This window comes from Oncorhynchus tshawytscha, unplaced genomic scaffold, assembly GCF_018296145.1.
Source record: "Oncorhynchus tshawytscha isolate Ot180627B unplaced genomic scaffold, Otsh_v2.0 Un_contig_7502_pilon_pilon, whole genome shotgun sequence".
Lineage (NCBI taxonomy): Eukaryota > Metazoa > Chordata > Actinopteri > Salmoniformes > Salmonidae > Oncorhynchus > Oncorhynchus tshawytscha.
This window is the reverse complement of record NW_024609483.1, coordinates 168,532-188,410: the sequence shown is the minus strand read 5'-3', so window position 1 is coordinate 188,410 and position 19,879 is coordinate 168,532. Positions and strand designations below refer to the sequence as shown.

Here is a 19,879-nt window from a genome sequence, read left to right as displayed (position 1 = left end):
GTGGAAGGCTTTCAACACCTTGTAGAGTCCCTGTGGAAGGCTTTTAACACCTTGTAGAGTCCCTGTGGAAGGCTTTCAACACCTTGTAGAGTCCCTGTGGAAGGCTTTCAACACCTTGTAGAGTCCCTGTGGAAGGCTTTCAACACCTTGTAGAGTCCCTGTGGAAGGCTTTTAACACCTTGTAGAGTCCCTGTGGAAGGCTTTTAACACCTTGTAGAGTCCCTGTGGAAGGCTTTTAACACCTTGTCCCTGTGGAAGGCTTTTAACACCTTGTAGAGTCCCTGTGGAAGGCTTTTAACACCTTGTCCCTGTGGAAGGCTTTTAACACCTTGGAGTCCCTGTGGAAGGCTTTTAACACCTTGTAGAGTCCCTGTGGAAGGCTTTCAACACCTTGTAGAGTCCCTGTGAGTCCCTTGTGGAAAGGCTTTCAACACCTTGTAGAGTCCCTGTGGAGGCTTTTAACACCTCCCCTTGTAGAGTCCCTGTGGAAGGCTTTTAACACCTTGTAGAGTCCCTGTGGAAGGCTTTTAACACCTTGGAAGGCTTTTAACACCTAGAGTCCCTGTGGAGTCCCTGTGGAAGGCTTTTTGTAGAGTCCCTGTGGAAGGCTTTTACCTTGTAGAGTCCCTGTGGAAGGCTTTCAACACCTTGTAGAGTCCCTGTGGTCCCTGTGGAAGGCTTTCAACACCTTGGAGTCCCTGTGGAAGGCTTTCAAGGCTTTTAACACCTTGTAGAGTCCCTGTGGAAGGCTTTTAACACCTTGTAGAGTCCCTGTGGAAGGCTTTCAACACCTTGTAGAGTCCCTGTGGAAGGCTTCCCTGTGGAAGGCTTTTAACACCTTGTAGAGTCCCTGTGGAAGGCTTTCAACACCTTGTAGAGTCCCTGTGGAAGGCTTTTAACACCTTGTAGAGTCCCTGTGGAAGGCTTTCAACACCTTGTAGAGTCCCTGTGGAAGGCTTTTAACACTTTGTAGAGTCCCTGTGGAAGGCTTTCAACACCTTGTAGAGTCCCTGTGGAAGGCTTTCGACACCTTGTAGAGTCCCTGTGGAAGGCTTTCAACACCTTGTAGAGTCCATGCCCGACTAATTAAAGCTGCTCCGAGGGCAAAAAGGGATGCAACTAAATATTAAGGTGTTCCTAATGTTTTGTACACTCAGTGTACGTCTTCTTGGGGTTGTTTGATGTATTTCAAACCAAAACCAACACGGAGGACAACGCTAGATGAATCTGGTTTGGACTCGGTGTGAGATTAACTGTTGATAAAGGAATCTGACCTTTGCCGACCTCAAGGCTTCATGCACCATGTTGTTGTTCACTCAGTCTAGACGAGAACGTCCAGAATTATGTGTTTGTCCTTGAGCCCCTTCCCCCCCCAACTCCCCCCTGCAGCCTGCATCAGACTAAGGCTCTGTCCCAAATCGCACCCTATTCACCATATATAGTACACTACTGTTGAACAAAGCCCTATAGGCCCTGGTCAAAAGTAGTGCACTACATAGGGAATAGGGTGTCATTTGAGCCCCTGATACCACTCCCCTGCGCTGCCTACAAGCCTCAGACTAAGTGCTGTTGTTGGCAGAGCTTTATGATCACCTTCACGATAGTAACTAGTGGGCAGGAGAACCAGAGGAGACACATAGGCTGTGTCCAAAAAAAAGGGCACTCTATTCTCTACGTAGTGCACTACGGATTCTAATCGAAAGTAGGGCACTGTATAGGGAACAGGGTTCCATTTGGCACGCACTCGTTACTAACCACAGAGAAGCTTCTAGAAAGCCTTCCTGTCAGTTGTTATGGGGGCAGCACAGTAGGTTATGACTAGGTACTACTGTTGGTGTCGTGTGTAAGACAGGGTCTAAGCTACACCTGCAGACGGCTGATCTGTCATCCTGTGTTGACCCTGGCCTGAGGAACAGTGAATGACTATCTGTCATTATGTGTTGACCCTGGCCTGAGGGACAGTGAATGACTATCTGTCATCCTGTGTTGACCCTGGCCTGAGGGACAGTTAATGACTATCTGTCATCCTGTGTTGACCCTGACCTGAGGGACAGTGAATGACTATCTGTCATCCTGTGTTGACCCTGGCCTGAGGGACAGTGAATGACTATCTGTCATTATGTGTTGACCCTGGCCTGAGGGACAGTGAATGACTATCTGTCATTATGTGTTGACCCTGGCCTGAGGGACAGTGAATGACTATCTGTCATTATGTGTTGACCCTGACCTGAGGGACAGTGAATGACTATCTGTCATCCTGTGTTGACCCTGGCCTGAGGGACAGTGAATGACTATCTGTCATCCTGTGTTGACCCTGGCCTGAGGGACAGTTAATGACTATCTGTCATCCTGTGTTGACCCTGGCCTGAGGGACAGTTAATGACTATCTGTCATCCTGTGTTGACCCTGGCCTGAGGGACAGTGAATGACTATCTGTCATCCTGTGTTGACCCTGGCCTGAGGGACAGTGAATGAGGATCTGTCATCCTGTGTTGACCCTGGCCTGAGGGACAGTTAATGACTATCTGTCATCCTGTGTTGACCCTGGCCTGAGGGACAGTTAATGACTATCTGTCATCCTGTGTTGACCCTGGCCTGAGGCACAGTTAATGAACCAAATACATTCAGGGACGTGTCACGAAATAACAAGATTCAATTTTCCAAGAATGATGTGTGAAAGTAGTCTGAAACACCACAGAGCTCTGATGAAAGATGCCAGTTAATCTTTATAGTGTGGGACACGTGAAATGTTGCAAAGGTATGTCTGGAATAGAAACCGTTGTCCTCACAACTCAATCTACAACAATAATCTGATGAACTTGGAGTCCTCTGAGGAGAACACGCGGTTCATACTCACCTCTTATCAACGTTCTGCCCTTCGGACAAAAATGTCTCCCCTCCTCATGGTCCTCACAGCACATAACGAGGCAGATAACACTTCATAAAGCCCTCGTTTCAGGAGTACATTCATTATGTGTGTGTGTGTGTGTGTTTATGTGTCTGTGTGTGTGTGCGTGTGTGCGTGTGCGTGTGTGTGTGTGTGTGTGTGTGTGTGTGTGTGTGTATGTGTGTGTGTCTGTGTGTGTGTGCGCGTGTGTGTGTGTGTGTGTGTCTGTGTGTGTGTGCGCGTGTGTGTGTCGGTGAGTGTGTGTGTGTGTGTGTGCGTGTGAGTGTGTGTGTGTGTGTGTGTGTGTGTGTGCGTGTGTGTGTGTGTGTGTGTGTCGGTGAGAGAGACAGTGCTCTCTGTTGCGATCACATTCCATGTGATGACTCCTAGATGGAGCCTGGAGGCAGATCCTGGTTAATGACAGTGTGTCAGTTCCCTGATAGGAATAACCAGAAGACTGGGCTCAAATTAGACAAACACTGATTAAAAGAGTGTGTGTTAACCTTGTGTGTGGTGTAGTGTGTTTACCCTGTGTGTAGTGTGTTAACCCTGTGTGTAGAGTGTTTACCCTGTGTGTAGTGTGTTAACCCTGTGTGTAGTGTGTTAACCCTGTGTGTAGTGTGTTAACCCTGTGTGTAGTGTTAACCCTGTGTGTTTACCCTGTGTGTAGAGTGTTAACCCTGTGTGTAGTGTTAACCCTGTGTGTAGAGTGTTAACCCTGTGTGTAGTGTGTTAACCCTGTGTGTAGTGTGTTAACCCTGTGTGTAGTGTTAACCCTGTGTGTAGTGTGTTAACCCTGTGTGTAGTGTTAACCCTGTGTGTAGTGTTAACCCTGTGTGTTTACCCTGTGTGTAGAGTGTTAACCCTGTGTGTAGTGTTAACCCTGTGTGTAGAGTGTTAACCCTGTGTGTAGTGTGTTTACCCTGTGTGTAGTGTTAACCCTGTGTGTAGTGTTAACCCTATGTGTAGAGTGTTAACCCTGTGTGTAGAGTGTTTACCCTGTGTGTAGAGTGTTAACCCTGTGTGTAGTGTGTTTACCCTGTGTGTAGTGTTAACCCTATGTGTAGAGTGTTTACCCTGTGTGTAGTGTGTTAACCCTGTGTGTAGAGTGTTTACCCTGTGTGTAGAGTGTTAACCCTGTGTGTAGTGTGTTAACCCTGTGTGTAGTGTGTTAACCCTGTGTGTAGTGTTAACCCTGTGTGTAGTGTGTTAACCCTGTGTGTAGTGTTAACCCTGTGTGTAGTGTTAACCCTGTGTGTTTACCCTGTGTGTAGAGTGTTAACCCTGTGTGTAGTGTTAACCCTGTGTGTAGTGTTAACCCTGTGTGTAGAGTGTTAACCCTGTGTGTAGTGTGTTTACCCTGTGTGTAGAGTGTTAACCCTGTGTGTAGAGTGTTTACCCTGTGTGTAGTGTGTTAACCCTGTGTGTAGTGTGTTAACCCTGTGTGTAGTGTTAACCCTGTGTGTAGTGTTAACCCTGTGTGTTTACCCTGTGTGTAGAGTGTTAACCCTGTGTGTAGTGTTAACCCTGTGTGTAGTGTTAACCCTGTGTGTAGTGTTAACCCTGTGTGTTTTACCCTGTGTGTAGAGTGTTAACCCTGTGTGTAGTGTTAACCCTGTGTGTAGAGTGTTAACCCTGTGTGTAGTGTTACCCTGTGTGTAGTGTTAACCCTGTGTGTGTGTTAACCCTGTGTGTAGAGTGTTAACCCTGTGTGTAGAGTGTTTACCCTGTGTGTAGAGTGTTAACCCTGTGTGTAGTGTGTTTACCCTGTGTGTAGTGTTAACCCTATGTGTAGAGTGTTTACCCTGTGTGTAGTGTGTTAACCCTGTGTGTAGAGTGTTTACCCTGTGTGTAGAGTGTTAACCCTGTGTGTAGTGTGTTAACCCTGTGTGTAGTGTTTAACCCTGTGTGTAGTGTTAACCCTGTGTGTAGTGTGTTTACCCTGTGTGTAGTGTTAACCCTGTGTGTAGTGTTAACCCTGTGTGTTTACCCTGTGTGTAGAGTGTTAACCCTGTGTGTAGTGTTAACCCTGTGTGTAGTGTTAACCCTGTGTGTAGAGTGTTAACCCTGTGTGTAGTGTGTTTACCCTGTGTGTAGAGTGTTAACCCTGTGTGTAGAGTGTTTACCCTGTGTGTAGTGTGTTAACCCTGTGTGTAGTGTGTTAACCCTGTGTGTAGTGTTAACCCTGTGTGTAGTGTTAACCCTGTGTGTTTACCCTGTGTGTAGAGTGTTAACCCTGTGTGTAGTGTTAACCCTGTGTGTAGTGTTAACCCTGTGTGTAGAGTGTTAACCCTGTGTGTAGTGTGTTTACCCGTGTGTAGTGTTAACCCTGTGTGTAGTGTTAACCCTGTGTGTAGAGTGTTAACCCTGTGTGTAGTGTTAACCCTGTGTGTAGAGTGTTTACCCTGTGTGTAGTGTTTACCCTGTGTGTAGTGTGTTAACCCTGTGTGTAGTGTGTTTACCCTGTGTGTAGAGTGTTTACCCTGTGTGTAGAGTGTTTACCCTGTGTGTAGTGTGTTAACCCTGTGTGTAGAGTGTTTACCCTGTGTGTAGTGTGTTTACCCTGTGTGTAGAGTGTTAACCCTGTGTGTAGAGTGTTAACCCTGTGTGTAGAGTGTTTACCCTGTGTGTAGAGTGTTTACCCTGTGTGTAGAGTGTTAACCCTGTGTGTAGAGTGTTTACCCTGTGTGTAGAGTGTTTACCCTGTGTGTAGTGTGTTTACCCTGTGTGTAGAGTGTTTACCCTGTGTGTAGAGTGTTTACCCTGTGTGTAGTGTGTTTACCCTGTGTGTAGAGTGTTTACCCTGTGTGTAGAGTGTTAACCCTGTGTGTAGTGTTAACCCTGTGTGTAGAGAGTGTTTACCCTGTTTGTAGAGTGTTTACCCTGTGTGTAGTGTGTTAACCCTGTGTGTAGTGTGTAGAGTGTTTACCCTGTGTGTAGAGTGTTTACCCTGTGTGTAGTGTATAGAGTGTTTACCCTGTGTGTAGTGTGTTAACCCTGTGTGTAGTAACCCTGTGTGTAGAGTGTTTACCCTGTGTGTAGTGTATAGAGTGTTTACCCTGTGTGTAGAGTGTTTACCCTGTGTGTAGAGTGTTTACCCTGTGTGTAGAGTGTTTACCCTGTGTGTAGAGTGTTTACCCTGTGTGTAGTGTATAGAGTGTTTACCCTGTGTGTAGAGTGTTTACCCTGTGTGTAGAGTGTTTACCCTGTGTGTAGAGTGTTAACCCTGTGTGTGGAGTGTTTACCCTGTGTGTGGTACTACAGTGTTCCTGTCTGAACATTCTCTCTTGGTTGTCCTCCAGGTGAGGCGTTTGACAGCCAGTTGGGCGCTAAGTGACTGTTACCCCGGCAGCACACACATCTGTCCCCCCAGCAGGTTAGTTCCATTAGGTCCATCCATTCCAGACACTCAACACAACTGGCAAGTGTTGTCGTGCACAACGGGAAGAATTTCATTCAATTGGCAATTTGTTCTTTAAAGATTAAACTGTCATCAGTCATGTTATTGAACCTTTATATATATATATATATATATATATTTTTTATCAGGGAGTCTTACTGAGAACAAGGTCTATTTTTACAGACCATAATTATGTCTGTAATAACCATGTTATTTATATAAGATTTATATAAAAGGACAGGAAGTTTTGTCCCCCCCCCCAAAAAAATGGTTCTGAAACAAATGTGAAAAGAAAACCAATTCCAAGGTAACCTAAATGTATTTCTACAACAATGTACAAAAGAGCAGACTCCAAACAGATCATACAGATATTAACTGTATATAGGCTATGATAAAGGCTATATAAATCATGAATTATTCAACACCCCATATGCTCGTGTCAAAGTGATCTAACAACGTTATCTATTTATAGGAAGGGCCCAAGCTAAAAACGTGTGGCCACGAGCAGGCCGCCAAAAGTATGCAGAAGTTCTCTCTGGCGCTCGACGGAACACAGCCCACATAGATCAGTCACGTGGATAGCACAGACCCCTCCATAACCTATTTCCATGCTCCCTTCTCTCGATTACATAAAAATCTGTTTCTATTCACAACTCGTTTTGGCAGCCCCCTCCAGACGTCCTCAGGGAACCCGTGCTCGCGCTGCTGACATTATGTCATTGGAGCGCAGCTCAACAAGCTCGAGCGTTTTCCGGTTTCCACTAGTTACCGCAGCCACAAAGTAAAAATAGTCTCTTATGTAAAAATTTTTTTAAAAAAAAAATCAAGTAAAGAAAATTGTGCTTTTGGTCTTAGTTTTACGGTTAGTGTTAGGCATAAGGTTAGCAGTTTACTTAAGATTATGGTTAAGTTTAAAATCATATTTTAAGAAGAGAAATTGTAAAAAGAATAGGTGGTGTTTATGCTTTGTGGCTGTGGTAACTAGTGACGACCAGCTGTTTCTGCAGACGCAAGCGAAACACGCTTCTCCGAGATCCCTGACACCCAGGACTTCTATTCCAGGAGATATCAGAGGAAGGCCAAAACAAAGTGTCAGACTCCAGCCACCCAAGCCACCCCAGCCACCCAAGCCACCCCAGCCACCCAAGCCACCCCAGCCACCCAAGCCACCCCAGCCACCCAAGCCACCCCAGCCACCCCAGCCACCCAAGCCACCCCAGCCACCCAGCCACCCAGCCACCCAGGCCACCCCAGCCACCCAGGCCACCCCAGCCACCCAGGCCACCCAGGCCACCCAGCCACCCAAGCCACCCCAGCCACCCCAGCCACCCCCAGCCACCCAAGCCACCCCAGCCACCCCAGCCACCCCAGCCACCCAGGCCACCCAGGCCACCAGCCACCAAGCCACCCAGGCCACCCCAGCCACCCAGCCACCCCAGCCACCCCAGCCACCCAGCCACCCAGCCACCCAGCCACCCAGCCACCCCAGCCACCCCAGCCACCCCAGCCACCCCAGCCACCCCAGGCCACCCCAGCCACCCCAGCCACCCAAGCCACCCAGGCCACCCCAGCCACCCCAGCCACCCAGGCCACTCCAGCCATAGACAGTTTTCTCTGCTACCTCAATGCAAGCGAACTGCCAAGTGAAGCCAGGCTTCTCCCCCCAAAAAATGACCAATAAAAGAGAAAAACATAAAATTGATGTTTATCTTTATTATCTTTCATCTCTCTGTGTTGTCATGATTTCCCTTCAATTCGCTCAAGGCTGAATGTCACCTGAGAAAGCATCTGATCGAACAAAACGGCGCCCATCTGTCTCCTTATGTGTAGGCCATCCATCCATCTGTCTCCTTATGTGTAGGCCATCCATCCATCTGTCTCCTTATGTGTAGGCCATCCATCCATCTGCCTCCTTATGTGTAGGCCATCCATCCATCTGTCTCCTTATGTGTAGGCCATCCATCCATCTGTCTCCTCCATATGTGTAGGCCATCCATCCATCTGTCTCCTTATGTGTAGGCCATCCATCCATCTGTCTCCTTATGTGTAGGCCATCCATCCATCTGTCTCCTTATGTGTAGGCCATCCATCCATCTGTCTCCTTATGTGTAGGCCATCCATCCATCTGTCTCCTTATGTGTAGGCCATCCATCCATCTGTCTCCTTATGTGTAGGCCATCCATCCATCTGTCTCCTTATGTCCATCTGTAGGCCATCCATCCATCTGTCTCCTTATGTGTAGGCCATCCATCCATCTGTCTCCTTATGTGTAGGCCATCCATCCATCTGTCTCCTTATGTGTAGGCCATCCATCCATCTGTCTCCTTATGTGTAGGCCATCCATCCATCTGTCTCCTTATGTGTAGGCCATCCATCTGGCTCCTTATGTGTAGGCCATCCATCCATCTGTCTCCTTATGTGTAGGCCATCCATCTGTCTCCTTATGTGTAGGCCATCCATCTGTGTAGGCTCCTTATGTGTAGGCCATCCATCCATCTGTCTCCTTATGTGTAGGCCATCCATCCATCTGGCTCCTTATGTGTAGGCCATCCATCCATTTGTCTCCTTATGTGTAGGCCATCCATCCATCTGTCTCCTTGTGTGTAGGCCATCCATCCATCTGTCTCCTTATGTGTAGGCCATCCATCCATCTGTCTCCTTATGTGTAGGCCATCCATCCATCTGTCTCCTTATGTGTAGGCCATCCATCCATCTGTCTCCTTATGTGTAGGCCATCCATCCATCTGTCTCCTTATGTGTAGGCCATCCATCCATCTGGCTCCTTATGTGTAGGCCATCCATCCATCTGTCTCCTTATGTGTAGGCCATCCATCCATCTGTCTCCTTATGTGTAGGCTATCCATCTGTCTCCTTATGTGTAGGCCATCCATCCATCTGTCTCCTTGTGTAGGCCATCCATCCATCTGTCTCCTTATGTGTAGGCCATCCATCCATCTGTCTCCTTATGTGTAGGCCATCCATCTGCCTCCTTATGTGTAGGCCATCCATCCATCTGTCTCCTTATGTGTAGGCCATCCATCCATCTGTCTCCTTATGTGTAGGCCATCCATCCATCTGGCTCCTTATGTGTAGGCCATCCATCCATCTGTCTCCTTATGTGTAGGCCATCCATCCATCTGGCTCCTTATGTGTAGGCCATCCATTTGTCTCCTTATGTGTAGGCCATCCATCCATCCATCTGTCTCCTTATGTGTAGGCCATCCATCCATCTGTCTCCTTATGTGTAGGCCATCCATCTGGCTCCTTATGTGTAGGCCATCCATCCATCTGTCTCCTTATGTGTAGGCCATCCATCCATCCATCTGTCTCCTTATGTGTAGGCCATCCATCCATCCATCTGTCTCCTTATGTGTAGGCCATCCATCCATCCATCTGTCTCCTTATGTGTAGGCCATCCATCCATCTGTCTCCTTATGTGTAGGCCATCCATTCAGTGGCGATTTCAGCAAGTAAATCTTGATGGGGGCAACAAACAAAAAAACCTCAAGTGTGATGCATGACAGCAAAGGCACAACAGCAACACTAAACAATACATTAATTGCACTATAACGGTGACAAACAGTGCCCACAAACGGCCTACATAAAGCTGTCCCAACAGCAGAGTCCCAACAGCAGTGTCCCAACACCTTTCCACCGCTACACCTGGCTATCAGTGGAGCCTTGTCTGGCAGCGAAACAGTTAATTCAGCCTCATTTACTGCCTTTAAAAAAACCAGCTGATATTGCTGACTTGTTTCAATGAATGTGGTTTCTGATGACAATTGAGATGTACAAACTATGGCATAAGGGGACGACAAGCGGACAAGAAGCAATCCATAATTTTGATTAAGACATTAATGAGCGCGAGGACGGACGTAACTATTTGTTTAGCACTTTTGAAATGTACAGCAACAGAATTCAGAACACTAGTCGTTCTTACAGTATTCTCCCTGTACACCAAGTCAGAACCGTAGGATAAATAGAGGGGGCATATATGCAGACAAAGCAATATTCAATGACGACATTTCTCTAAAACAGGTTATAGGCTACATGTGCACCACCAAGTCAGAACAGTAGGTGAAAATAGACCAAATTATTAGGGTGAGGCACATGGGCTAGTAACATCTTACTACACAACATACACTTAGTATTACTTTCTTAGCTACAGTATACACATCTCCCTGGCATTTTGCATCATTTATACAGCTGCATACAATACATTTTTGGACTCACCTTGTTGTGCTGTGTTCACTTGAACAGGAAGGTGGCGCGACGGTCCTTTGTGGGCAAATTTTGGCACCAAACGGTATTTTCCCTGTCAGAGCTCGTTTATTCCCGACTTCCTAGTTGTCTTGAACTCACAGTTCCGAGTTAACAGTTGTTTTGCGCGAGGCAGAAATCATGCTTCATTGACAGCATGGCCAATGCTGAATGTTTATCATTGTTAACTTGGGAAAGAGCCACTTAATCCCAAATTTGGGACCGCACAGACGCTCCACTGAATAGCAGGCTAGTGATTGCTTTGCACGGCTTGCGGTTAATGTTAGCCACTGTCACTGATTGTTTCCAAACCACACAGTTTTTATTTATTTGCGATTTCCAACTTGTTCTGTAATGTTTATGAAAAAAAAATTTGTCACATGCGCCGAATACAACAGGTAGACCTTAGAGTGAAATGCTTATTTTCAAGCCCTTAACCAACAATACAGTTTTAAGAAAATACCCCCAAAAAGGGGATAAGACTAACAAATAATTAAAGAGGCAGTAAATAACAAGTCAATGTGGAGGCTATATACAGGGGTACCGGTACAGAGTCAATGTGGAGGCTATATACAGGGTGTACCAGTACAGAGTCAATGTGGAGGCTATATACAGGGGTACGGTACAGAGTCAATGTGTGGAGGCTATATACAGGGGTACTGGTACAGAGTCAATGTGGAGGCTATATACAGGGGGTACCGGTACAGAGTCAATGTGGAGGCTATATACAGGGGTACCGTACAGAGTCAATGTGGAGGCTATATACAGGGTGTTACGGTACAGAGTCAATGTGGAGGCTATATACAGGGGTACCGGTACAGAGTCAATGTGGAGGCTATATACAGGGGGTTACGGTACAGAGTCAATGTGGAGGCTATATACAGGGGGTACCTGTACAGAGTCAATGTGGAGGCTATATACAGGGTGTTACGGTACAGAGTCAATGTGGAGGCTATATACAGGGTGTTACGGTACAGAGTCAATGTGGAGGCTATATACAGGGTGTTACGGTACAGAGTCAATGTGGAGGTTATATACAGGGTGTTACGGTACAGAGTCAATGTGGAGGCTATATACAGGGTGTTACGGTACAGAGTCAATGTGGAGGCTATATACAGGGGGTACCGGTACAGAGTCAATGTGGAGGCTATATACAGGGTGTTACGGTACAGAGTCAATGTGGAGGTTATATACAGGGTGTTACGGTACAGAGTCAATGTGGAGGCTATATACAGGGTGTGTTACGGTACAGAGTCAATGTGGAGGTTATATACAGGGGGTACTGTACTAGAGTCAATGTGGAGGTTATATACAGGGGGTACCGGTACAGAGTCAATGTGGAGGTTATATACAGGGGGTACCGGTACAGAGTCAATGTGGAGGTTATATACAGGGGGTACCGGTACAGAGTCAATGTGGAGGTTATATACAGGGGGTACCAGTACAGAGTCAATGTGGAGGTTATATACAGGGGGTACCGGTACAGAGTCAATGTGGAGGTTATATACAGGGGGTACCGGTACAGAGTCAATGTGGAGGCTATATACAGGGTATTACGGTACAGAGTCAATGTGGAGGCAATATACAGGGGGTACCGGTACAGAGTCAATGTGGAGGCTATATACAGGGGGTACTGAGTACAGAGTAGGTTACAGAGTCAATGTGGAGGTTATATACAGGGGTACCAGTACAGAGTTAGTGTGGAGGCTATATACAGGGGGTACCAGTACAGAGTTAGTGTGGAGGCTATATACAGGGGGTACCACACAGAGTCAATGTGGAGGTTATATACAGGGGGTACCCCAGTACAGAGTCAATGTGGAGGCTATATACAGGGTGTTACGGTACAGAGTCAATGTGGAGGCTATATACAGGGGGTACCGGTACAGAGTCAGTGTGCGGGGGCACCGGTGTCGAGGTAATATGTACGAGTAGGTAGAGTTATTAAAGTGTCTATGCATAGATAAGAACAGAGAGTAGCAGCAGCTTTCCAGGAGGGGGGGGGGACTACACACACTGTAGCCAGACTACACACACTACATATGCCCACACACACACACACACACACACATATATATGTACATAGAAACCTCAATTACCTCATACCCCTGCACATTGACTCAGTACTGGTACTTCCTGTATATACCCATGTTATTACCTCATACCCCTGGACATCGACTCAGTACTGGTACTTCCTGTATATACCCATGTTATTACCTCATACCCCTGCACATTGACTCAGTACTGGTACTTCCTGTATATACCCATGTTATTACCTCATACCCCTGCACATTGACTCAGTACTGGTACTTCCTGTATATAGCCATGTTATTACCTCATACCCCTGCACATTGACTCAGTACTGGTACTTCCTGTATATAGCCATGTTATTACCTCATACCCCAGCACATTGACTCAGTACTGGTACTTCCTGTATATAGCCATGTTATTACCTCATACCCCTGCACATTGACTCAGTACTGGTACTTCCTGTATATACCCATGTTATTACCTCATACCCCTGCACATTGACTCTGTACTGGTACTTCCTGTATACAGCCATGTTATTACCTCATACCCCTGCACATTGACTCAGTACTGGTACTTCCTGTATACAGCCATGTTGTAACCTCATACCCCTGCACATTGACTCAGTACTGGTACTTCCTGTATACAGCCATGTTGTAACCTCATACCCCTGCACATTGACTCAGTACTGGTACTTCCTGTATATAAGCCATGTTATTACCTCATACCCCTGCACATTGACTCAGTACTGGTACTTCCTGTATACAGCCATGTTATTACCTCATACCCCTGTTATTCCTCGTGTCACTATTTCTATATATTTGTAGTTTATCTGTGTTGTTGGAAAAGGACCATAGACATTTCACTGTCAGTCTACACCAGTGATTTAGGAAGCAAGTGACAAGAAAGAAGAAGAGATTTTTCAACCAATCAGACAAACAGAACACCGTGGGGCCGCTATTCTGGAGGACCATCATTGACTGTCATGTGACTACAGACAGTCAGGCTTTTATGCACTCACACCCCAGGTTACTGTGACATACTGTAGGTTACTAGACATACTGTAGGTTATACACCATAGACATACTGTAGGTTAGACACCCCATAGACATACTGTAGGTTAGACACCATAGACATACTGTAGGTTAGACACCATTAGACATACTGTAGGTTAGACATACTGTAGGTTAGACCCCCATAGACATACTGTAGGTTAGACACCCATAGACATACTGTAGGTTAGACACCCCATAGACATACTGTAGGTTAGACACCCCATAGACATACTGTAGGTTAGACACCCCATAGACATACTGTAGGTTAGACACCCCATAGACATACTGTAGGTTAGACACCCCATAGACATACTGACATACTGTAGGTTAGACACCCCATAGACATACTGTAGGTTAGACACCCCATAGACATACTGTAGGTTAGACACCCCATAGACATACTGTAGGTTAGACACCCCATAGACATACTGTAGGTTAGACACCCCATAGACATACTGTAGGTTAGACACCCCATAGACATACTGTAGGTTAGACACCCCATAGACATACTGTAGGTTAGACACCCCACATACCCATAGACATACTGTAGGTTAGACACCCCATAGACATACTGTAGGTTAGACACCATAGACATACTGTAGGTTAGACACCCCATAGACATACTGTAGGTTAGACACCATAGACATACTGTAGGTTAGACACCCCATAGACATACTGTAGGTTAGACACCCCATAGACATACTGTAGGTTAGACACCCCATAGACATACTGTAGGTTAGACACCCCATAGACATACTGTAGGTTAGACACCCCATAGACATACTGTAGGTTAGACACCATAGACATACTGTAGGTTAGACACCCATACTGTAGGTTAGACACCCCATAGACATACTGTAGGTTAGACACCCCATAGACATACTGTAGGTTACACCCCATAGACATACTGTAGGTTAGACACCCCATAGACATACTGTAGGTTAGACACCCCATAGACATACTGTAGGTTAGACACCCCATAGACATACTGTAGGTTAGACACCATAGACATACTGTAGGTTAGACACCATAGACATACTGTAGGTTAGACACCCCCATAGACATACTGTAGGTTAGACACCCCATAGACATACTGTAGGTTAGGTTAGACACCCCATAGACATACTGTAGGTTAGACACCCCATAGACATACTGTAGGTTAGACACCCCATAGACATACTGTAGGTTAGACACCCCATAGACATACTGTAGGTTAGACACCCCATAGACATACTGTAGGTTAGACACCCCATAGACATACTGTAGGTTAGACACCCCATAGACATTGTAGGTTAGACACCCCATAGACATACTGTAGGTTAGACACCATAGACATACTGTAGGTTAGACACCCCCATAGACATACTGTAGGTTAGACACCCCATAGACACCCCTAGACATACTGGTTAGACACCCCATAGACATACTGTAGGTTAGACACCCCATAGACATACTGTAGGTTAGACACCCCATAGACATACTGTAGGTTAGACACCCCATAGACATACTGTAGGTTAGACACCCCATAGACATACTGTAGGTTAGACACCCCATAGACATACTGTAGGTTAGACACCCCATAGACATACTGTAGGTTAGACACCCCATAGACATACTGTAGGTTAGACACCCCATAGACATACTGTAGGTTAGACACCATAGACATACTGTAGGTTAGACACCATAGACATACTGTAGGTTAGACACCCCATAGACATACTGTAGGTTACACACCCCATAGACATACTGTAGGTTAGACACCATAGACATACTGTAGGTTAGACACCCTATAGACATACTGTAGGTTAGACACCATAGACATACTGTAGGTTAGACACCATAGACATACTGTAGGTTAGACACCCCATAGACATACTGTAGGTTAGACACCATAGACATACTGTAGGTTAGACACCCCATAGACATACTGTAGGTTAGACACCATTAGTTTGGCTCAGGGTTAAGGATGGTGCTGCCCCTTAGTGGTGAGACGTGGTATTACAGACAGCCAGGGCCATGTGAAGCTGATGGCAGCCATTCTGCTCAGCTCCAGGAAGAGGATATCATTCCCTGTGCTGTTGCTGAGCTCTGGAGCAGATGACATAAAACCTTACATAATGTTACCATTTAGCCACATGTGAGCCGGGAAAAAGTCCTAAAGACACATTTTAAAGAGAAAATACCTTATTTACAGAAGTATTCAGACCCTTTGCTATGAGACTCGAAATTGATGCATCCTGTTTCCATTGATCATCCTTGAGATGTTTCTACAACTTGATTGGAGTCCAACTGTGGTAAATTCAATTGATTGGACATGATTTGGAAAGGCCCTCACACCTGTCTATATAAGGTCCCACAGTTGACAGTGCATGTCAGAGCAAAAACCAAGCCATGAGGTCGAAGGAATTGTCCGTAGAGCTCTGAGACAGGATTGTGTCGAGACACAGATCTGGGGAAGGGTACCAACAAAAATTCTGCAGCTTTGAAGGTCCCCCAAGAACACAGTGGCCTCCATCATTCTTAAATGGAAGAAGTTGGAACCACCAAGACTCTTCCTAGAGCTGGCGGCCTGGCCAAACTGAGCAATCAGGGGAGAGAAGGGCCAAGAACCCGATGGTCACTCCGACAGAGCTCTAGAGTTCCTCTGTGGAGATGGGAGAACCTTCCAGAAGGACAACCATCTCTGAAGCATTCCACTAATCAGGCCTTTATGGTAGAGTGGCCAGACGGAAGCCACTCCTCAGTAAAAACGCACATGCCAAAACACTAGCCATTTAACTGTTAGTCTACACCTGTTGTTTACCAAGCTTGAGAGGAATACGTGGAATGTGATTTGATTTAGTGTATAGCAGTCATAACACATACTATATAACACATACCAGCCATGTACAGTATGCAGACAGTAGCCAGCACCCTCTCTCTCATTAAACACTACTAGCTCAGTAACGTCCTGTCCTGTGCCGTGCCGTGCCGTGCTGTGCCAGCCTTCCTAAGAAACATGTGTGAGCAGTTCTTTAGTGAAAGGACTATATCATTGTAGTTAAAGGACTATATCATTGTAGTTAAAGGACTATATCATTGTAGTTAAAGGACTATATCATTGTAGTTAAAGTTACTATATCATTGTAGTAGAGGACTATATCATTGTAGTTAAAGGACTATATCATTGTAGTTAAAGGACTATATCATTGTAGTTAAAGGACTATATCATTGTAGTAGAGGACTATATCATTGTAGTAGAGGACTATATCATTGTAGTTACTATATCATTGGTTACTATATCATTGTAGTTAAAGGACTATATCATTGTAGTTAAAGGACTATATCATTGTAGTTAAAGGACTATATCATTGTAGTTAAAGGACTATATCATTGTAGTAGAGGACTATATCATTGTAGTTAAAGGACTATATCATTGTAGTTAAAGGACTATATCATTGTAGTTAAAGGACTATATCATTGTAGTAGAGGACTATATCATTGTAGTTAAAGGACTATATCATTGTAGTTAAAGGACTATATCATTGTAGTAGAGGACTATATCATTGTAGGTAAAGGACTATATCATTGTAGTTAAAGGACTATATCATTGTAGTTAAGGACTATATCATTGTAGTTAGAGGACTATATCATCATAGTAAAGGACTATATCATTGTAGTAGAGGACTATATCACCATAGTAAAGGACTATATCATTATTGGACACTGTAGCCTAGACTGTGCTACAGAGTGAGGTAATTCAATAATCAAATGAGTCAGTGGAGGATTACAGACAGACAGACAGAGACAAGCAGACAGACAGACAGACAGACAGACAGACAGACAGACAGACAGACAGACAGAGACAAGCAGACAGACAGACAGACAGACAGAGACAAGCAGACAGACAGACAGACAGACAGACAGACAGACAGACAGACAGACAGACAGACAGACAGACAGACAGACAGACACAAGAGACAGACAGACAGACAGACAGACAGACAGACAGACAGACAGACAGACAGACAGACATACAGAGACAGAGACAGACAGACAGACAGACAGACAAGCAGACAGACAGAGACAGACAGACAGACAGACAGACAGACAGACAGACAGACAGACAGACAGACAGACAGACAGACAAGAGACAGACAGACAGACAGACAGACAGACAGACAGACAGACAGACAGACAGACAGACAGACAGACAGACAGACAGACAGACAGACAGACAACAGACAGACAGACAGAGACAGACAGACAGAGACAAGCAGACAGACAGACAGACAGACAGACAGACAGACAGACAGACAGACAGACAGACAAGCAGACAGACAGACAGACAGACAGACAAGACAGACAGACAGACAGACAAGCAGACAGACAGACAGACAGACAAGACAGACAGACAGACAGACAGAGCCCTATTCCCTACAGAGACCAGAACAAGCAGACAGACAGACAGACATACAGACCAGACAAGCAGACAGACAGACAGACAGAGCCCTATTCAGACAGACAGACCAGAGCCCTATTCCTACAGAGACAACCAGAACAGACAGACAGATAGACCAGAACAGACAGACAGACATTCCCTACAGACAGACAGACTACTATAGACCAGACATTCCCTAGCCCTATTCCCTATATAGACAGACAGACAGACCTACAGAGACAACTATAGACAGAGACAGACAGACAGACAGACAGACAGACAGACAGATTCCCTACAGACAGACAGACAGACAGACAGATTCCCTATACAGCAGACAGACAGAGTCATTTCCTATACAGACTACTACAAGCAGACAGACAGACAGACAGTGACAAGCAGACAGACAGACAGACAGATAGAGAGACACTACTATAGAGCCCTATTCCCTATATAGTACACTACTATAGACCAGAGCCCTATTCCCTATATAGTGGTACTACTATAGACCAGAGCCCTATTCCCTATATAGTGGTACTACTATAGACCAGAGGCCTACTACCTATATAGTGGTACTACTATAGACCAGAGCCCTATTCCCTATATAGTACACTACTATAGACCAGAGCCCTATTCCCTATATAGTGGTACTACTATAGACCAGAGCCCTATTCCCTATATAGTGGTACTACTATAGACCAGAGTCCTATTTCCTATATAGACCAGAGACCTATTCCCTATATAGTGGTACTACTATAGACCAGAGCCCTATTCCCTATATAGTGGTACTACTATAGACCAGAGGCCTATTCCTATATAGTGGTACTACTATAGACCAGAGCCCTATTCCCTATATAGTGGTACTACTATAGACCAGAGCCCTATTCCCTATATAGTGGTACTACTATAGACCAGAGCCCTATTCCCTATATAGTGGTACTACTATAGACCAGAGCCCTATTCCCTATATAGTGGTACTACTATAGACCAGAGCCCTATTCCCTATATAGTGGTACTACTATAGACCAGAGCCCTATTCCCTATATAGTGGTACTACTATAGACCAGAGCCCTATTCCCTATATAGTGGTACTACTACAGACCAGAGCCCTATTCCCTATATAGTGGCACTACTATAGACCAGAGCCCTATTCCCTATATAGTGGCACTACTATAGACCAGAGCCCTATTCCCTATATAGTGGCACTACTATAGACCAGAGACCTATTCCCTATATAGTGGTACTACTATAGACCAGAGCCCTATTCCCTATATAGTGGTACTACTATAGACCAGAGCCCTATTCCCTATATAGTGGTACTACTATAGACCAGAGCCCTATTCCCTATATAGTGGTACTACTATAGACCAGAGCCCTATTCCCTATATAGTGGTACTACTATAGACCAGAGCCCTATTCCCTATATAGTGGTACTACTACAGACCAGAGACCTATTCATGTCAGTACACAGTAACATGCTGACATTGCTCCTAAGCCTGCAGTCTGAGTCTGTGTGGAATGTTGTGAGCTGTCATGAACTGTGACTCTGCATACGGCACCACATGTTAGCTGAAACCTTTACACACACACACACACACACACACACACACACACACACACACACACACACACACACACACACACACACACACACACACACACACACTCACTCACTCACTCACTCACTCACTCACTCACTCTCACTCACTCACTCACTCACTCACTCACACACACACAATAAATAGAGGTAATGTTTCAGAGTCCAACGTCCATGAAGCTTATATTCTTTATTATTTCTAATTACAATATTTATATATTTAAAAAATGTCATC

General features: G+C 45.4%; 1 long non-coding RNA gene across 1 annotated transcript; it reads right to left on the bottom strand.

Moving 5' to 3' along the window:
- Positions 1–92: 92 nt before the first annotated feature.
- On the bottom strand, positions 93–1,060 carry LOC121844955. The gene is made up of 3 exons (XR_006082243.1): positions 1,031–1,060; positions 503–534; positions 93–146 (listed from the first exon to the last, which is right to left on the bottom strand). It is a non-coding gene; the product is annotated as an uncharacterized LOC121844955 (long non-coding RNA).
- Between the last annotated feature and the right edge of the window lie 18,819 nt (positions 1,061–19,879).